The sequence below is a fragment of the Doryrhamphus excisus genome, linkage group LG18, assembly GCF_037039965.1.
Source record: "Doryrhamphus excisus strain RoL-2023G ecotype Guam linkage group LG18, RoL_Dexc_Guam_v1.1, whole genome shotgun sequence".
NCBI lineage: Eukaryota > Metazoa > Chordata > Actinopteri > Syngnathiformes > Syngnathidae > Doryrhamphus > Doryrhamphus excisus.
This window is the reverse complement of record NC_136374.1, coordinates 7,981,010-7,996,858: the sequence shown is the minus strand read 5'-3', so window position 1 is coordinate 7,996,858 and position 15,849 is coordinate 7,981,010. Positions and strand designations below refer to the sequence as shown.

Genomic DNA, 15,849 nt, shown 5'->3' with positions numbered 1-15,849 from the left:
GCATCAAAAGCATGAAAGCCTGAAAGTGTCTTGACCTTGATTGAAAAACTCTGTCTTTCCATTGAAAAAAAAGAGAGAGACAAGGCCTTGAGTGATACATCCTGCATTTGCAGCAAAGAACACTTTTAATGTTGTAAATGTTCAGTTGTTCAGAAAGTTATATGTGATTGTCCAACACCTCCAAAATAACACCCTTTGTGCTGCCTTTGCTGCTTCAATACGACACAGGTGCTCTGCTGTTTTTGAGGACCAAAAGTAAAAACGCTATTCAAAAACCAGCTTTATCAGTGGTTCACAACTGGTGGGTCAGGACCCAAAAGTGTGTTGTGGACTCATCGCAGACAGATTATCAAATGCATCCAGCCTGCGTCAGAAACACGGTCCAGTGTAATGTCAGTTTAGATTTTTGCAAATGAGATATAAATAAGAATAGGGCTATTTAAATGTAGATTTCCTTACACTGATACACCCTCTATTATATATATATATATATACATACACCCTTTATTATATATATATATATATATATATATATATATATATATATATATATATATATATATATATATATATATATATATATATATATATATATATATATATATATACGTACATATATTTATATTTATATATGAAAATTTTATAATATATGCTTTGTAAAAGCATATAGTAAAATAAATAAGAAGTAAAATAAATTTGTTACTATTATTTATATTATGCTTTGTTTCTTACACATGCATTTAATGCATTCCTTCTGTTTTCCAATTAAATTAAATTAAATTAAATTAAATTAAATTAAATTAAATTAAATTAAATTAAATTAAATTAAATTAAATTAAATTAAATTAAATTAAATTAAATTAAATTAAATTAAATTAAATTAAATTAAATTGTTAGGGCTGATCACACTTACTAATAAAGTTACATATTTGTTAACAATGCAAGTTATTTTATATGTATTTTGATTGTTATAATTAAGAGCTGCTTAAAAATACACCACTCAATAAAGTCTGAGAATTAATGTCAGATGACGATACCAGTTGCATCAAAATGAAAATGAAAATGGGGCTATATAATATATTAATATCTCTTACAAAACGTTTTACAATCTTTTGCGACTTTTGTGGCATTTCGAGTAAAATGATACCCACTCAACAAATAAAAATACACACACAGCTTTATGCCATTTCTCCAGGATATAAATAAATAAATTTTCATATATAAATATAAATATATGTACGTATATATATATATATATATATATATATATATATATATATATATATATATATATATATATATATATATAATATATGCTTTGTAAAAGCATATAGTAAAATAAATAAGAAGTAAAATAAATTTGTTACTATTATTTATATTATGCTTTGTTTCTTACACATGCATTTAATGCATTCCTTCTGTTTTCCAATTAAATTAAATTAAATTAAATTAAATTAAATTAAATTAAATTAAATTAAATTAAATTAAATTAAATTAAATTAAATTAAATTAAATTAAATTAAATTAAATTGTTAGGGCTGATCACACTTACTAATAAAGTTACATATTTGTTAACAATGCAAGTTATTTTATATGTATTTTGATTGTTATAATTAAGAGCTGCTTAAAAATACACCACTCAATAAAGTCTGAGAATTAATGTCAGATGACGATACCAGTTGCATCAAAATGAAAATGAAAATGGGGCTATATAATATATTAATATCTCTTACAAAACGTTTTACAATCTTTTGCGACTTTTGTGGCATTTCGAGTAAAATGATACCCACTCAACAAATAAAAATACACACACAGCTTTATGCCATTTCTCCAGGATATAAATAAATCTTTATGGGCTTAATTTTATATGCTGATACTGAAAGGTCAGACTTCCCTCTAGTGGCCATATTGAATAATTACAGTTCCTTGAAGAATAGAGTCTCTAATCTTCAGGTTATGATTTATGTTGCCATGATGTGTCATTATACTAAATAAATGCTCAACTAGAGTAGTGATATAACCTAAATTTAGATGATATAAAGTATGCCAGTAATGCAGGCTGTTGTTAGCCTATTTGTAGAAAAGGAACCTTATTTGGTCATGGTACAATTTAGTACAACCATGTGGTTTCTCTCAGCCAATCAGTGTAGACAAGTAATAATGACAAGTCATAATTATTTTGAATGAAAGATAATAATATACTTAATAAGAATTGTTTGTTTACATCAGACTGGTGAAACCTTTTTGGGTTTTTTGCTGGGTGGATCCACAAACACAACAACTTATTACATACTACACAATACACCACATACAATACACTACATACTATAGAGGAAAACACAATGCTTTAAATGTCAACCATTGAATTCCCTCTTTGGAAGTCACAAGGACTCGTGCTGCAGAGCTCATGTGCCACCCTGCACTGCAAATCATGTTTAATCCCAAAGTAGGATATTGTAGGAACTGAGAGGTTAAAAATAGAAAGAGCTTTTTTTGCTTGTATAGCCCCCTTTGTCTGTGAATTTACGTAATTGCTATTAAAGCTCCTCTTAGTCAAACACCACGGCAGCAAAATAATCCACCTTGTGCATACTTCAATGCTGTTGATCAGGTGCCTGTACACGAATCTTACTGAAAAATCATGATTAAGATTCATAGTTGATATATGTAGTTAGAAATAGAGGTTGCTTCCCTTAAAAACAGCACTCCTGTCATATAAAGGATCTTTGACTGTCAGTTTTGTAGTAGTTTCTCAAAAACAGCAGTATATTTGCCTGTTACAGCAAGGATCTTTGACTTGACTTGAGTTTTTACAGTATATTCCCACCAAAAGCAACACAGTCCTGGTTTATACAGGATCTTGGACTAGCATTTTTGCAGTAGAGCTTTACAAATGACAGAGGACCCCTGTCATATAGAGGATCTTTGACTGGCCTTTTTGTAGTAGGTTCTTAAAAATAGCTGTGTATGTGCCTGTCACAGCAAGGATCTTTGATTTGACTTGAGTTTTTACAGTATATTCCTACAAAAAGCAACACAGTCCTGGTTTATACAGGATCTTGGACTAGCATTTTTGTAGTAGAGCTTTACAAATGACAGAGCACCCCTGTCATATAGAGGATCTTTGACTGGCCTTTTTGTAGTAGGTTCTCAAAAATAGCTATATATGTGCCTGTCATAGCAAGGATCTTTGACTTGACTTGAGTTTTTACAGTATATTCCTACAAAAAGCAACACAGTCCTGGTTTATACAGGATGTTGGACTAGCATTTTTGCAGTAGAGCTTTACAAATGACAGAGGACCCCTGTCATATAGAGGATCTTTGACTGGCCTTTTTGTAGTAGGTTCTTAAAAATAGCTGTGTATGTGCCTGTCACAGCAAGGATCTTTGATTTGACTTGAGTTTTTACAGTATATTCCTACAAAAAGCAACACAGTCCTGGTTTATACAGGATCTTGGACTAGCATTTTTGTAGTAGAGCTTTACAAATGACAGAGCACCCCTGTCATATAGAGGATCTTTGACTGGCCTTTTTGTAGTAGGTTCTCAAAAATAGCTATATATGTGCCTGTCATAGCAAGGATCTTTGACTTGACTTGAGTTTTTACAGTATATTCCTACAAAAAGCAACACAGTCCTGGTTTATACAGGATCTTGGACTAGCATTCTTGCAGTAGAGCTTTACAAATGACAGAGCACCCCTGTCATATATGTAGAGAGGATCTTTGACTGGCCTTTTTGTAGTAGGTTCTCAAAAATAGCTGTATATGTGCCTGTCATAGCAAGGATCTTTGACTTGACTTGAGTTTTTACAGTATATTCCTACAATAAGCAACACGGTCCTGGTTTATACAGGATCTTGGACTAGCATTTTTGTAGTAGAGCTTTACAAATGACACAGCACCCCTGTCATATAGAGGATCTTTGTCTGGCCTTTTTGTAGTAGGTTCTCAAAAATAACAGTAGTGTATGTGCCTGTCACAGCAGGGATCTTTGACTTGACTTGAGTTTTTACAGTATATTCCTACAAAAAGCAACACAGTCCGGGTTTATACAGGATCTTGGACTTGCATTTTTGCAGTAGAGCTTTACAAATGACAGGGAACCCCTGTCATATAGAGGATCTTTGACTGGCCTTTTTGTAGTAGGTTCTTAAAAATAGCTGTATATGTGCCTGTCACAGCAAGGATCTTTGATTTGACTTGAGTTTTTACAGTATATTCCTACAAAAAGCAACACAGTCCTGGTTTATACAGGATCTTGGACTAGCATTTTTGTAGTAGAGCTTTACAAATGACAGAGCACCCCTGTCATATAGAGGATCTTTGACTGGCCTTTTTGTAGTAGGTTCTCAAAAATAACAGTAGTGTATGTGCCTGTCACAGCAAGGATCTTTGACTTGACTTGAGTTTTTACAGTATATTCCTACAAAAAGCAACACAGTCCTGGTTTATACAGGATCTGGGACTAGCATTTTTGCAGTAGAGCTTTACAAATGACAGAGCACCTCTGTCATATAGAGGATCTTTGTCTGGCCTTTTTGTAGTAGGTTCTCAAAAACAGCAGTATATTTGCCTGTTACAGCAAGGATCTTTGATTTGACTTGAGTTTTTACAGTATATTCCTACAAAAAGCAACACAGTCCTGGTTTATACAGGATCTTGGACTTGCATTTTTGCAGTAGAGCTTTACAAATGACCGAGGACCCCTGTCATATAGAGGATCTTTGACTGGCCTTTTTGTAGTATGTTCTCAAAATCAGCAGTATATGTGCCTGTCACAGCAAGGATCTTTGACTTGACTTGAGTTTTTACAGTATATTCCTACAATAAGCAACACGGTCCTGGTTTATACAGGATCTTGGACTAGCATTTTTGTAGTAGAGCTTTACAAATGACACAGCACCCCTGTCATATAGAGGATCTTTGACTGGCCTTTTTGTAGTAGGTTCTCAAAAATAGCTGTATATGTGCCTGTCATAGCAAGGATCTTTGACTTGACTTGAGTTTTTACAGTATATTCCTACAATAAGCAACACGGTCCTGGTTCATACAGGATCTTGGACTAGCATTTTTGTAGTACAGCTTTACAAATGACAGAGCACCTCTGTTATATAGAGGATCTTTGACTGGTCTTTTTGTAGTAGGTTCTCAAAAACAGCAGTATATGTGCCTGTCACAGCAAGGATCTTTGACTTGACTTGAGTTTTTACAGTATATTCCTACAATAAGCAAACTTGACTTGACACAGTCGTGGTTTATAGAGGATCTTGGACTATAATTTTTGCAGTAGAGCTTTACAAACGACGAAGCACCCCTGTACTATAGAGGATCTTTGACTTTTCTTTTTTCAATTGGTCGTTAAAAACATCTTATTGCTCCTGCCAAATAGAGGACCTTTGACTAGCAATTTGGCACAAAGTGGTGTTCCTGTTCCTGTCCACAACTCAATACAAAGAACAGCAAAATACTCATGTCATATAGATGATCTTTGATTATGATTTTTGCCATGCTTCAGATGCTCACTCAGATGAAGTCTCACATGTTGATGACTTGCACTGCTAGATTTGTTTGACTTCTGAGGCAAATAGGTTGCTGCTTTATTGACTTTATTGCTTGTAAGTTGTCATTATATTGAACTTTGTGAACATGTTCATCATAAAACAGAAAGAGGTTCTTACGGTGACGTGGGCAGCAGATGTCTGGCCTGTCTGCCAGGTCCAGTAAAGCAGCTGTAGGCCTTGAAGGACTCCTGAATGCACACATGTCTCATAGGAAGCCAGCCAGTGTCAAACCTGACCACCGCAAATTGTTGCCACCAACGTAAACAAATGCACAAAACAATATCCCCTCTCTTGAAGCTACAAGCAGACCATCAGTGTCTTCTCTGTGAAGGCTTTGTCTCCATGGCGACAAAAGAGCCAGGAGTGGGCAACAAGAAGGGTGAGGAGCCTCCTGAGGGTCTCTGAGATGAAACAATAATAGCAGGAAGCTCTCTTCATTTATATTGTCTCTTCATCAACCTGCAGACAAGCCCACAGGAGGGTAATGAAAACAAAAACAGGATGTCAGGAGAATTTGTGTGTTCATGAGGATCACATTCTTGACTCAGTAGACACAATGCAGGGGGTGGGGCCACTACTCCATAGCTGGTCTATGTAAACCAGTGACTTCTTTGGAGTTGTTTTCCATCATCACCTGCCTCCCCCTGACTGCACTTCACTGAAAACGTGATCAGGCTGGGCGAGTGAATTGTTTTTTCTGTGATGCAGCTCCACAGGAAGCCGAACGCAGAGTTGATTTGTTGCTTTTTTCCATGGAGCTAATACATTTATGCAAATGCAGTTTGAGAAACAGTTGCACCGTTAATGACATGTTAGTGGTGAGTCAGTGAACGAAGTCAAGCAGGACCGATTCAGTAAAAAAAATGAGTTGTGAGTTCATGACTCCCAAATCCCTACTGCATTACATTATAAATGAACTATTTCCTCACACACGTGGCTAATGTCGCTGGGAGAAGTACATACTCATTTGTGATGACGTCAGCTGCATGCCAGGTGATGGTTGATGACGTCAGTGGGGGTGTTTGGGGGATGTAGTCGTCCGTGTGATTAGCATCATCATTACCGCAGGTCAAGCAGGCACACTAGCTAACTAGCGAATACATAAGCAACAGAAAAGAAACACGCCCACATGGAGAACGCGAGAGTCAAAGCGTCTCAAGCTGGAGGAATCCGCGCTGTTTCTCCAGGTATAAGACTCGCAACTTTTAACCCTTTTAACTCGTTTGTTCTTCTGCAAACTCCCCAAGTAACATAATCTTATTGTGTAAGAAATGGTCTTTTTAGAAATGTAGTACGGCGCGTGTGCTAACTTCCCTAACTGTCAGCTCTTGTTGCTATGGTTACTGCTAGCTACTGCTAGCTAGTGGTTAAAAGTGAGTGGATATCGGCTCAGAAAGACCACGTATTTGAATTACACTTGACTACTTCTGAGTACTACGGTACGGTATTGATAGCTTAGGGCTAAAATACACAGATATTTATCATTGATGATTATTATTATTAGTAGTAGTAGTTACTATTTACTATTATTTATTATTTACTATTACTATTATTAGTATTACTATTGTTGCTGCCAATTACAGTAATCCCACGTTTATCCCGGTTAATTGGTAACAGGCCTGACAGGCCGATTTAATTCATTCATTCATTTCTACCGCTTATTTGACAAGCGTAATTATAATGGTATATTGTCATGAGGCATAGATAACATGTTTACAACCTTCTAAATACAGGTTTTAACATAATTTGAACCCCGTAGACATGAAATAACACTCCTATAGTCACCTTTGCATACCTATTACCTAATATTGTCTACTATATAATAAGAGTTAAAGCCGGCCTGTGCTCATGTGTGTTGCTGTTACATGTATTCCGGTGCTAGGGAAGCCGAGCGCACAGGAAGTGATGTAAGGAGTCATTTTTCAAAAGAGATCCCTCTCAGTAGTGGCCATTTTTGACGACTTTGAGTGATTTTTCAAGGCACACAGAATATTTTACTCTATAAACGTGGTACCTACCAAAAGAAAGACTATACACTTCATCTTTCTTCAGAAAAAAGTTTGTTTCTACCTTTTTCAGTTCTTTAGTAATCAGCCGTAGAGTAAGTAGCAGTAAGTTTGAGAAAAAAATATCAGTTTTCAACAAAAAAGGGAGGAAAAACAAAGATACATTTCAACCATACCTAACTAACTCAAATTTACCGATACATATTGAGCCAAAATGTCTAAACAACTATGCCACAACATAAACAACACAAAAAATAGTTGTTTTCCATGAAAATATTTTATTTACAAATATAACACCACCCTCGGCCCTCTCTGTGTGGAGTTTGCATGTTCTCCCCGTGCATACGTGGGTTTTCTCCGGGTACTCCGGTTTCCTCCCACGTTCCAAAATCATGCTTATGTGGTTAATGGTTAATTGGTGACTCCAAATTGGTTGTTTGTCTATATGTGCCCTGTGATTGGCTGGCCACCAGTCCAAGGTGTGCCCCGCCTCTCGCCTGAAGACAGCTGGGATAGGCTCCAGCACCCCCGCGACCCTCATGAGGATAAGCATTAGAAAATGAATGAATGAATTAATATAACACCATGAACTATGAGTTATTACATTTGCAATTTCCCTTCAATGTGTAACCTCCTGCTTTTTGACTTCCTTGTTGCTGTAAAAGGAAGTAAATGTGTTTACACGGAAAGAAGAATTCCAAGCTCTCATAAATTTGTTTGTGTTTGGGTTGAACAAAACCTATAAATATAAATAAATATATGTTTGGTAGGGAATGACTTAATAATAGCAGAACATTTGAATCACATGTTAACTGTGTTACTTGGAGCAATGAGTGGTTGTGTTCAAAGACACCATGTCATTTAAGTTGAATTCACAAGATATACAAGTTTTTTTATGAGATTTGTTTGAGCACACTTAAATGCTGAAAAGAATATGCACTTCTTCTTTGTTTTACTGTAAACAACTGGTGTTTTGGGTCATATAAAAAGTAAAATTTCTCTACTTCAAAGATGAATCGTTCATCATCCATTGTGTTCTGTGCGATGAGCAGTGGTTACCGTATATTCTGCACCATAAAGCGCACTGTATTATAAGGTGCATGCTAAAACATACACGCTACAAAAAAGGCAACAGAAGCAAAACAGTGAGTCTAGTTGAACTTTGTTCTACTACTTAACAATACACTGACCATATTTTTTAATTAATCTTCTTCCACAAATCCATCAGAGTCCTTATCTTCTGTATCTGAATTGAACACCTTGGCAATCATGCCGGGTTCCCTCTTATCATTGTTGGAGTCAGTCTCGTTGTCAGGTGGCTGTTCAGCAATGATGCCGGGTTAAGTGAAAGCTTGGGCAACAGTTAAACTTGAAGTACCTTTTGCGTCGTGTAAAAACACGACGTGCTTCAGACGGACAAGCGCTGCACCTATGTGTTGGCTAGTGTGAATTGCCATACTATTTTATAAGTGCACAAGTGCGAATGGAGTACACTTGATATGTCTGGCAAGAGAGGGTGAAGGAGGTATTTAGTGAGCCAGTTGGTGCAGTGATGTAGTGATTGTTGTTGCATGTGCCGTTTTTATACGGCCTTGCACAGTGACATATTTGTTTGTCTTTGTGCACGCCAGGGTAATTAAAGGTTTGTCCAGCTCACTCCCTGTTTGTGCTTTCAGAACCAGTTCAGCTTCACTTCAGGACAATAAATTAATGTCTAAAATATTTGGGTCATAAATGGTGTGAGAGTGAGAACGCTCACGTGGCTTTGTGGACAAGGCAGTAAATGCAAATATACAGAGGTGTAAGGCATACATTACTTACATATACATACATATGCACACATTGTTTTTGTTCATGCTCGCTATCCTTCTCCAGGAAAAGCTCTGTTACTTTGCAGTAAAAGTCTGGTCACTTCCTGTTGGATACAGTACATAATCCTACATCTTGGGAGTGAAATTCATTCATTCCTTCGGCAGGGTATAAATATCTATTTAATGCTTATGACTTATTGTTAAATCTAGCTCTTGCTAGCTAGTATGAAAGTGTGAAAATTGAAACACAGCTCTTGTTACCTTTTAAAAACCCTCTTTTTTGCGCTCCAATCATCATCCCAATTTTTCATTTTCCTGACTATACCTCCGACCCCCCCCCCTCACTTTTTGCCTCAATTTTTGTACACTGTCTGGTTTATTGTGCAGCATTGCTCACCATAGCCACCTCAGTGAAATATTTCTGTCACGATATCGGGTTAATCAGCGTTGCGTTGAGACCCCAGGATGCAGAGAGCAGGACCAAAATGCAGATAAAGATTTGTCTTTTAATGATACTTGAGAAATACAGCCAGCAAACAGACAGCAACTACCAAACAAGCCAAGCAAAATGACAATGAAACCACAAAAGAAGGCGCACACACCTGAACTAAATAGGGAGTAGGAAATTAGAGGCAGGTGCGTGAAATGAGTAGGGCTAGAGAGAATGGAAGGGAACAAGAAAGGAAGTAGCTACAAAATAAGGGCATGGATACCAGAACAGAGGCAAAGAAGGAAACTAAAAGAGCTGTCACGAGGGGGTAACGCCCACATTGTGACAATTTCTGGCTCCACCACTGCTAAAAGCCTTCTTAAAGGGTGATTTGCAGAAGTAATAATCAAATGGTTTAAAATGTCTAGAAAGTTAATGGGCTTCCATTTTTCTATATAAAGTTTGGATCCCCCCCTGTATACGGGGAAACTAAATCCCTAAACAGATTCTTGTGCTCTCATGAATCTGTCTTGATCTGGTTAAAGTCCAGGAGACTGAGCCCATACAAAGTTTTTCCAAAAGTCAAGATAGTAAACAATAAATTGACATTTAGGAGGCATTCTTGCACCCCTCATGAGCAGATGTAACCTAATAGACAGCATTTTTGTTTGGAAAATACAGGTTAGTAGGTCCAGTCCTTTCAAAGATTCAGCTCAAATGGCTCTTTATTTTGTACCACTCTGAACTTTTTATATTTTATCCTCATTAGAAATTTTTCAGGGTCTGGTGGTACTCTAATACAGGGGTGGGCAAACTTTTTGACTCGCGGGCCGCATTGATATGACAAAATTTACGGGGGGGGCAGACTATATATTTTACACGTAACAGTCCACCTGGTATTATTGTATCTGTAAAATTGTCATGCAATCTGCTATTATTATTTATTATTTTATATTTATATTTAAATATAAAAAAAATAAAATATTATAATAATTACAATAAAATTACAATAATTATTATATTATTATTATGTAAAATATGCAAATAAAACAATAATATTATATATAATTAATATAATAATTAGCATTAATATAATAATTATAATAATCATAATAGTTCTAATAATTATTATAATATCTAATAATCTAATAATAATCTAATAATAATCTAATAATAATCTAATAATAATAATAATAATAATAATAATAATAATAATAATAATAATAATAATTATTATTATTATTATTATTATTATTATTATTATTATTATTATTATTATTATTGTTATTGTTATTGTTATTATTATTATTATTATTATTATTATTATTATTATTATTATTATTATTATTATGTGTTTGTGTCCCTTTTTTCAGGAGCACTTTGTAAACAACAGACCATGTCAAAAAACGAAATTGATAAAACCATCAAAAGGTTGGCTCAGGCCATGATGCCAGGTTGTATGTTGAGTATTCAAACACTTGGCGGGCCGGATGTGGCCCCCGGGCCGTAGTTTGCCCACCCCTGCTCTAATATGTGCCATTCGGTCCTTGAAGGCAGGCTGAGCCAGAAGGCAAAGCTCTGCTCCATCTATGTTCCCACCCTTGCCATGGTGTCCTCCCAGTGGAACTGGAGGAAGTGGCTGGGGATCGGGAGGTAAGGGCTTCTGGACACTTCTGCCCCCACGACCCAGATAACATAAACAGAAAAAAACGCTAACCAAGGCCTACGCTAACCGAGGTTCCAGTGTTCCACTAGCATATTATCTGGACTAGAAGTCACACTTTTTTCATGGTTTAATTTCAGACTAAATTAATTGATATTATTTCTTATTGTCTAGGGTTAACAGAAAACTACAAAATATGCTCCAGAAAATCATTTTTTTGGGGAGCTCTTTGTACCTCGGTTTGAAACACCCAACTTTTTTTCATGCTCACCAAGCTAAAGTTGCATGGTATTATGTGCATGACTGAGTTTTTGAACAAATTTTGTGGCATAGTTGTACAAACTTTAGTGGTACAAATTTAGAGTTTACACACTCTATATATCCTAGCTTCCTAAAATCTCATTTCCTGCCCATTTTTTTCATTTTGTTTAGGTAGTAGTTTGATTTATATCACTCAGCTGATCACATGCTTTGATATTTCTTACCGAATGCACCATGTTTCAAAGTTTAATCCTCAATCGTAATCCCTTTCAGTGCCCTCCCTCCTGGTTAGAGCAATTGTACCTGAGGTATTGTGGTGGGTTTGGACAGTGTAGAGTGATTCTTGGTACAGTTTGGTACAGTAAGGGAACAAAATGCAAAACATAAAAATTGCTTAGTGTTTGTGGAAACAGCGTCAGTCACTTTTACAAGTAATTAAAAAGAAATAAGGTTCACATGGATGTATTGAATCATTTTGTTTGTGAATGTTTGATTCGGTCCACTCGCGTAAATTTCCATTATATTTTATGCTACTTTTCTCATTACATTTATTACAAGAAGACGCTCCCTGCGGAACTGAAGTCCTGGGCAAGTTTGGACACTATTGACTGAGAGGGAGGAACGCTAGTAGCATGCAGATGTGACAAATGGCATCATGACAAATTCAAGTGAGAAACCTGAGCTGGAAGACCCTACCATCTCGCTAAAAACTTCAACGGACGGCTTCTAGAGAAAATGTGTGATGCTATTATATAGGGACACAGTATCTTGTGAGTCACAAGATCTGGATCAGGAGAGTACCTTAAGAGGGGACGATTATATCACACAAAGAAATTGACAGATATTGATAATGAATACATTATAGTCATTACTTTTACATTTTCCCAACAGATTATTTTATTTGTGGGATATTAATGAACAATGGCGGCACACTGCCTTCACCTTAACCACATGGAGAGCTCAGTAATGTCTTGGTCCGCAAGGCCAACAATGACTACAACCACCCACTCCATCAAGTTGTAGAGGATTTCCTGCTTATGGGATGCCAATGACTGCGCTTAGGGTGCCCTTTCTACCAACATAGGAGACCTCCACACACCCAGACTTATGATGTTGCCAAGGAGGGAGTGTGTCCCTCATCATGCCTTACAGTCCTAAATGGGACCAAAAAGAATTTGAAAACCAAAATTTTGTGAATGATTGTCTCCTTGTCCAGGGTGTACCTTGCGTCTTGCCATAAGAAAATGGATGGAATTATATCTCCTCTTCTGGGTATCCTCTAAGTGAGCAACCTCTATTAACATAAAAGGTCGGTGGCTCACCATCCAGAACCATCTGGCACATCACTGCGTTTAGTCAATTTGTTGTGAAGAAATGAAGTCCTTGAGGACAAAAGGTCAGAGGACAAGTTAAACACCAGTCTATTGCAGATTCTCCACCTAAGCGTTAGGAACTCAGTAAACCATTAAATGAAATATGTTCTCCTATTTTTGCAAGCGTGTCAAACTGTTCATTCCGTCCAAGTCATCTGTCCCTCCCACGAGCAGACCCCCCCTTTCCTGCTCCAGGATGCCATGACGTGACATTCCCGTGCACAAGCAGCAAGACTGTCCTTTTTCTAAGCAATGTGTTTTTGTGCTCTTGCAAGGAAACAGCTTGCCAGGGGCAGGCAGCTGCTGCTTCCTCCGTTTTTGGGGGGCTGGGGGTCCCATTGACCGTGATGCCGTGGGGGAGAGGAGGCTCGGTGGCCTTGCTGCTGCTCTCGGGCCGAAGCATGAGTCGGGCTAAGGCCAGGTATGATAAGATCTTCCTTAGTAGGTTGGCTTATTTTGACTCCTTGCTTATATAGCTTTAAATGATTGTATTTTTAGCATCCGTCTCCACATCCTGAAAAGCAACTCTTGATCAAGCAAGCATGCATTCTCTTGAGGCTCATGGAATTTGCAGTGACATTTGTTGTGACACATGCATCTTTTATAGTGGATTACATTATTCTTTCGACAGAACAGTGCTGCTATTTTGTTGTAATTATTGTGACCAAGTCAGGCCACTTTGACATTTTCTTTAGTCTTCTCCCACAGTGGCTGTAATTTGATTTTGTAATCTGTAATCTCTCTCTCTAATATAAATTCAAACCCAAACAATCCCAAGAGACTGGCCTATTCTCAACTAACCGTACTGGATTAGTTTATTTGCAACAATGCAAACTCCATGAGATTTTGACCTTTAACCCCTTATGGTATGTTTTCCGTCTGTTTACATTCAATGGATGCTTTAGCTTCCGGTGGTAGTGAGCAGCATTAAAAAGTGAAAATGACTCAGAATGTGGCGTGGGGTGGGGATGGGGGTGTCGTAAGTGATTCAAATGCAAACGGTGGCCAATGCTGACAAACCTGTTGCACTTGAGTATGTTGCGAAACGTTTTCACTCTATTTTTCTTTCGTTTCTATGTCTCATGCACACCATACCTGCCGTCATGCTCAGGTATGCAACAGGAGGAGCATCGCAGCCAGGCGTGTGTTTTTGTGACTGTCTATTAACTTGTAATTAACAAATTAAGGCTGTGTCAAACCAGACGTGTCACACATGCTCATGCTTAATTTGTTGGATTCCCTTTCCTGGTGCATGGCGTGCATCAGTAAATAGTCACATTCACATGAGAATGGATCAATGGGTGTAATACATAAGACAGACACACAAAAGGACACACAGACAGAACCATGTGACACACCAAAAACTATAGAAGAAGTTATTTCTGTGAGTCACTTTGGAATATAAGACCAAAAAGTAGGGTTGAGCGATATGGACATTCGTATGATTAAATTCAGAGCAGTCTTGTATAAAAAGCTACAAACGTTAAACTATGTAAGTAAATACAGTTTTAGGCTAACAGCCTCTGGCACACATTGCTACTAAATCTTCAACTAATTGCCCGTGCTTGTGATTAAGGAAGATGCTTAAATATAATCATCCAGTCACACACACACAACCACACTAGTGTGCTAAAATAAGCTAAACCCGCTAGCTTACATTCATGATCTGTAAGAGGAGGTTCCACCAACCTTTGCCGGTGCTTATCACCATTTCAATCTGTTAAGAGGTCCGCCGAGTAAACCCTTCCCCACACAAATGACAGCATTTCATTCACATTATGTCATTGTCTGCGTGATTACGCATTTAAGTCAATCCCGTTTTTATTGGCCAATTCCTCAATTCCGTTGATGTGGCAATCTGTGGTCCAGGCGGCAATACGTTAATACTAGGGATGTTCCAATCAGGATTTTATGATTCCAATACCGATCCCAATAATCCATGACTGAAATCGACTGATACCAATACCGATCACATACTCTACATCCAATATAAATGCTTAAATGTACTACTGGCTATATTAGGGATCACCAAGGTTTTTTTATTATGATAGCTACTTTTCCAAAATGAAAATGGGCAAGAGCTACTCATTTTTATAACATTTATTTTCACAGCTTATTCCAAGCCTAACAAAGCCAATATGCTTGTTTTACCAGAACATGAACAAAATGCTGGTATCCTCTACTCACCTTTTGTATTTCACAATGCACTTATTTATAGTCTTCTTACATTATTAATTGAAAACATGAATGAAAAGCAGGTTTATCCACCTCTGCTGGGTCCCTCCAGCCGCATCTGCTGCTTTTTGAATTGCAGCCAACTCCCTCTTCTGTGCCCAGACAGGACATACAATATCAGTGTGATATCAATGTACACAACTCCTGTTTCAACATGTCACATGTCACACTCGTCCGACAGTCCGACACAGCCGCACGCATACAACGAAAGTGCCTCTTGCACAAAAACTGCTCCATAGTGTCTGGATACCCCAAGTACAAGTACAGCAGGTTGGGACCCTGCCGAGACATTTTTGAGACACATTTTGCAGGGTGCAAAACTTATATCACTCTCACAAAGTCCCACAAACGGCAGACATGCTTGTTCTGGATGCTGCAGCAGGGGTGGAGCTGATCAGCGAAGGGGATCAGCGTTTTAAAGCAAATATTGGCCCATATCAATACTGTGCTTTTTCACTGATATCGGCCTAGCATTCCTAGTGCGCCCTTTTATCATTCATATGGT

General features: G+C 37.3%; 1 long non-coding RNA gene across 2 annotated transcripts; it reads right to left on the bottom strand.

Moving 5' to 3' along the window:
• Positions 1-6,832, bottom strand: LOC131106461 (uncharacterized). 2 transcript variants are annotated; one of them, XR_009120081.2, is made up of 3 exons: positions 6,529-6,832; positions 5,683-6,024; positions 1-54 (listed from the first exon to the last, which is right to left on the bottom strand). It is a non-coding gene; the product is annotated as an uncharacterized LOC131106461 (long non-coding RNA). The 2 variants fall into 2 exon arrangements; XR_009120080.2 differs by having other exon boundaries at positions 1-50.
• Between the last annotated feature and the right edge of the window lie 9,017 nt (positions 6,833-15,849).